This window comes from Panthera uncia, chromosome C2 (genome assembly GCF_023721935.1).
Source record: "Panthera uncia isolate 11264 chromosome C2, Puncia_PCG_1.0, whole genome shotgun sequence".
In the NCBI taxonomy this organism is placed as follows: Eukaryota; Metazoa; Chordata; class Mammalia; order Carnivora; family Felidae; genus Panthera; species Panthera uncia.
The window spans coordinates 3080491-3086477 of NC_064810.1; positions in this window are offsets into that span (position 1 = coordinate 3080491).

The window sequence follows — 5987 nt, forward strand, 5'->3', positions numbered from 1 at the left end:
AGCAGAGCGGGGCAGTTTCACAGACCGGATGGCCGGTGCAGTCTGAGGTATTTATCATCTGGCTCTTAGGGGGAAGTTTGTCGATCTCTCTTTAAAATGCCTTTTAGGGGCGCCTGGGTGGCGCAGTCGGTTAAGCGTCCGACTTCAGCCAGGTCACGATCTCGCGGTCCGTGAGTTCGAGCCCCGCGTCAGGCTCTGGGCTGATGGCTCGGAGCCTGGAGCCTGTTTCCGATTCTGTGTCTCCCTCTCTCTCTGCCCCTCCCCTGTTCATGCTCTGTCTCTCTCTGTCCCAAAAAAAAAAAAAAAAAAAAAAAACACGTTGAAAAAAAAAATAAAATAAAATGCCTTTTAAACCTGTATAGTTTTAAAACTAACTGGTGACCGTCTTTAAAAACAAAGCCAAACCCTGTTCTTCTGTGTTCACGTGGGCTTTCTTTCTCGTGGAACGTTCTCTGTGTTCATGGGCAGGTGCCTGAAACAGGGCGGCAGGGGCAGAGCTGAGGGCTGTGTGCGCGGGGCCCTCTGGCGCCTGCCTGGGAGGTGGTGCCGAGCCGCCCGTCAGGATCAGAACGGACCGCAGGGCGGCCGCTGCCATCACCGCCTCTCCGGTGCTCGCTTTCAAATCTCTCTCGTTATTCTCACAGTCCCAGGTGCACACGGCCAAGACCAAACTCTGCTGACCAGCCGACAGTGACAGAGACCCGCCCTGCGCCCTTCAGCCCCGTTCCTCATTCCTTCTCCCAGCGGCCGCGTTGCGCTCACTGCTTGTATTTCCCTTCGTACGTCCACATCCTCCAAGAACCACCACGCTGCTGACAGTAATAACGCAGTCGGCGGGTCGTATTCCGTCCACATGGGTGCTTTCGTCCCCCTCCTGCCCCAGCACACGCGGACTCGGGCTCCGGCGGCGGGCGGGGCTGGGGGTGGGAGAGGAGACCCAGCACCCTTCTCCACTGCTGCAGCTGCCTCCTGTGGGGCTGCACCCATTTGGGACCGAAGTGGCCTCCTGATCCTGAAACCCTGTCCCTGTCTCCTGAGTGAGGCCCTCCATCCAGGCCTTCCCAGAGGTGGGTGTGAGCCGTGTTCCCGTGGGGACCCTGACCCACAGGCCCCCGGCTGTCCCAGGCCTTCCTTTCTCGGTTGGTTGGTCGGAACGCACACCCGTGATGGCCACGTGCTGTGTTGGAAGGGTTTTCTGTCTCGTGCTCACTTTCTCCCACGACGGCCTTGCTGGGAAGCCGGGTCCGCCACCAGCTGCCTCACAAAGCCGGCCTCTTTGTGTTTCCGCCTCTTGGCCTGCCGTGGGAGCTGAGGATTAGCTCCTTACACACCCCGTTGGTTTTATTTTCTACTTTCCGTTTTTTCTTCCTGTTTGTATGTTTTACCTTTTGGGGGGAGAAGAGTTCTTGGGCTTTGTTCCAACTTGTTTTATTTTGAAGTGATCTCTACACCCAGTGTTCGCGCTTCTTGAACTCACAACCCTGAGATCAAGAGTCACGTGCTCTACCGATGGAGACCACCAGGCGCCCCCAGGTCATTTGTTGATTTAAAAAGATCGGTGGTCTTTTTTTGTTGTTGTATTTTGAGAGCGAGAGCGTGCAAGTGTGGGGGAGGGGCAGAGAGAGAGGGAGAGACAGAAACCCAGGCAGGCTCCATGCAAGGAGGCTGCTGGGGGAGCTTGATCTCATGACCTTGGGATCATGACCTGAGCTGAAATCAAGAATTAGATGCTCAGTTGACGTATTTCTTAATCCTTACTGCTTTCTTGGTCTGTCTGCATTTTGAGTACGGCTGGAAGGGGCACGTCCAGTGGGCCCACTAGAGAGTCACCAGCTGAGTGCACGTGTGTGACATGTCCACAGAAACAATGGGGAGGCATCCCCGCCCCCTGAGGCCAGGCCCACCGACACTTTGCCTTTAGTGGCTTCAGGCCCCTTGGGCTCCCCTCTCCCGCTGAGATTCATCCGCATCGTGACACGGGATCGTAGGTGGTTCGTTCTGCTTGCTACGTGCTGCGCCCACGTGTGAAGATACCACGGCACATCTGTTCCGTCAGGGGCCTTTTGACTAGTTCGCATACCGGCCACGATGAACGTTGTGGTCCTTGTCTCTGGGAACGTGCCAACGGTTCTGTTAAATGTGTACTCAGGACTGCGTACTCAGGACTGCTGGCCCGTGGTTTCCCCTGTGTTCCGTTTAGATGGTGCTGTCGGCCTGGCGTTGTTCATGCAACCCTCCCGCTGCAGACCGGAACATTCGGTGCATCCTCCAGACTCAGCGTTTCGGTTGTGATGACGTTTAATTTCACAAAGGCAAGTTACGGGCTGGTGTGCGGCAGCTGAGAAAGCCGCCCACCCAGTGTCCAGACTTACATTTGATCTTGTTCTCGGCAAGGTCACCTTAAAGGCACAGCTGGATCAGCCACTGTGGGGGCGGCCAGCCGCCAGGGGGTGAGGGCAGCCGAGCAGCCTGTGAAGAGGGCGACCTGCCGAGGAGCTGAGGCCTCTTGCCGATAAACAGCACCGGCTGGCCGTTCCGGAAGGGCTCCCCCCTGACGCTGATGTAGGGCACTGTCGAGTTTTCCTACAGCAGCAGTGCCTGAAGCCTTACGTGTTGACACGCAGTTTTTCTAATTTCCCTTGTGATTTTTGTTTTGATCCTGGTTATTTGGAAGTGTGGTGTAATTTTCAAACGTTTGCTTTTTTTTTTCCTAGATTTTTTTTTCGTTGTTGTTATGGATTTCTTGTTTTAATTCCCTGTGGTCTCAGAGTATACTTTGACTTCCTTCCTTTTAGATTCCTCGAGGCTGGTATGTCGCCGCACTTGACCGGAACGTGTGTTCTTGTAGTTCTTGTGGCAGCTGGAGGCCACTCTGTTAGTGGTGCTCAGACCTAGCTGGTGACAGTCTTGGTCGTCCTCAGCGGGAAGAACACTGTGTACTTGTATTGATTCTGAAGTCAGTATTGTCTTCCTAACTTTTTATTCTTTTTGAATGTTTATTTTTGAGAGAGAAAACACACACATGAGCCGGGGAGGGGCAGAGAGAGAGGGAGAAAGAGGGTCTCAAGCAGGCTCTGAAGTCAGCGCAGAGCCCGAAGCGGGGTTCACCCCGCGGACCGGTGGGGCCGGTCACCGGCCGGGGGGCGCGGTGGGTGCCCAGTGAGAGCGCTGGGCCAGTAGTCACACATTTATCTAGTTCATTTATGTTTGAAATCTGTAGTACCTTGTGATTATTTATGCTACATACCTGTCCTGTCCCCATACAGCAGGCGCTCTGGCATGGGGCTTCTTAGGTTGAAATCATTAAAATTAAGAATTAGAATTCAGTTTGTCAGACACACTGGTCGTGTCCCTGGTGCTCAGGGTCCCCCGTGTTGGGCAGCACAGGGGGAGAATGTTTCTGCCGTGGCAGGAAGTTCTGTAGGCCAGCAGTGTTTAGAATCCCCTGCCTTGTCAAGAGACTGAAAATGAGAAAAAAGTTCGGTTCTTCCTACACGTTGGCCATTTCCTTCGTGTAGCTCCAGATTTCCATGGAGTAGAATTTTTCTTGGGAGCTTCTTGCAACATTTCACATTACTGTAGGTCACCTGGTGAAGAGTCCTTCTTCTAAAAAAAAGAATCTGTATCTCACCTCATTTTTAAACACTTTTTATTTTGAGATAATGGTGCATTAACATGCATTTGTCAGATTACTACCAGGAGGTCCCATATTCTTCCCCTGCTTTCCGCAGGGGTGACTTACTGGGAAATTACAGCAGAGTATCAACCAGGAAGTTGACGTGCATACAGTCTCGTTCTTACTCACACGTCCTGGGTTTTACACGCGCTCATTTGTGTGTGGTGTGAGTTCTGTGTGATGTTTTCACACGTAAGGATTTGTGTGAACACTGTGCTCCAGGTACAGATGCTTCTATCACATGGAACCCTCGTGCTCGCCACCCTCCCGGCCCGCTGGCCTCCACAGACCTGTCCTCCGTGTCTGTAGCCGGCTCGTTTCAAGAATTCGTTATAGATGGGGGCGCCCAGGTGGCCCAGTTGGTTAAGTGTCCGACTTTGGCTCAGGTCATGATCTCGCGGTTCATGAGTTCGAGCCCCGCGTCAGGGTCTGTGCTGACAGCTCGGAGCCTAGAGCCTGCTTCGGATGCTGTGACTCCCTCTCTGTCTGCCCCTCCCCTGCTCACACTCTGTCTCTGAAAAATAAATATTAGAAAAAAAACTTGATATAGATGAGACCACACAGCGTGTAAGCTTTTGAGATTGGCTTTTTCCTTTAGTCCACTGAAGATCCATCACGATCCCGGAGGTGGCGGCTGCTTCCGGACCTCACGTCCCTCTCTTTGGAGTCTGTTTTCACTCCAGTGGACAGCTGTTACTGTTGAAGAAGTCTTTGGATTTTCTCTTTTCTGTTATTTGCGTGGTTTCCATCTCTTCACTAATACACATTTTTTTTTCCTACATAAATGAAAATGCATTTTTTTCCCCTGGCTACTATTAAGATTTTCATCTTCCATCATTGCTTTTCTGTGATTTGATTATGCTTACCTTTGTGTGTGTGTGTGTGTGTGTGTGTGTGTGTGTGTGTGTGTGTTTACATGTCCTGTTTGCAGCTTGTTGACTTTCTCCGACCTGTGGATTTGCAGTTTTCCTGAAATTTTTCCGGCTATTCTTTTCCCAGTATCTTCCTTTCCCCACCTCGTGCCTTGCGCAGGTCTGATTCTCGTGTTCTGGGCTGTTTGGTGTGGACGCCCCGGGTGTGAGCCTCTGCTCCTGCACGTCGGGCTGTCTCCTGTTTGTGCCCCGTCTCAGGCGCGTTCTGTTTCTATGCCTGATCTCTTCCTCTGTGGCGTCTCAGCTGCAGTTTATTTATTTATTAATTTATTAATTTTTATTTAGTTATTTTGAGAGAGGGAGAGAGCACGTGAGCAAGGGAGGGGCAGAGACAGAGAGAATCCCAAGCAGGTTCTGCATCGTCAGCACAGAGCCCGACATGGGGATTAAACCACGAACCAGGAGATCATGACCTGAGCTGAAGGTAAGAGCCAGACGCTTCACTGACTGAGCCACTTGGGCACCCCTAAAATTTCCATTTCGCTTCTAATCCTTCTCGTTTAAAAAAAAAAAAAATCCTTGCACACGTGCAGCCCGTGTGGAATAATTGTCTTCCTTTTGTGCCCACACCATCTTGTTGGTCGGTTCGGGTCTGCTTCTGTCGAGTGTTTGATCTTCTGCTTCTAGCACACATTCTGCAGCGACTGAGAACGTCTGCAAAGTGTCCGATTGGCCGCCTGACACCGTGGCATGTCCGTGCCGGGTGCTGAGCTCTAGTACGTTCCTGTAGAGGATGGCTCACTCGTTCCGGCAGGCAGGCAGGTGGGCTCCTTAGGGTGGGTCTGGAGGGTCCCCCCTCTGAGGCGTCGTCCTCCCGGTGCCTTTGTTGGACGCCCTGCGAGTGAAGTCCCCGCCCTGGCCTGGGGACGTGTGTGATTTCTGGTTCCGGGGGTGGTTCTTCATCAAAACTCACTCCCGCTGGCCTTGCGGGGCTGCAGCCACACGTGAGGACCCCTTTCTCAGTCGCTCTGTTCCAGGTCCGGCCTCCACCTCGGTTTGCGGGGTCGTTGGGCGGTTGGTGCTTACTTCCGGGGACTGACTTTCGGGTGCGGATCCTCGAGCCTTTTAGGGGACCGCTGACCCCATGCTCTTCTAGTGGTTATGACGGGAGGGCGAGTCGGGGCCACCGTGCTCCCTGTGGTTGGAGGCAGGGGTCTTTACTGCAGTTTTCATTTTCGTGTGTCCTGTGGTGGGTGAGGTGTGGGTAATCTTTGCCCGCCGCTCTTCAGTGTATTTTGGGGGGGACAGTGGAGGACTGATGGTGACCGTTCTAGCCCTTCGTCTGCTACAGGAACCGTAAAGTTCTTCCGGTTTCACTTTTTGGCTTTTTGAGTGTTTGCTTTTAAGTGCAGATTATTTTTTTGTAGCCACATTTATCC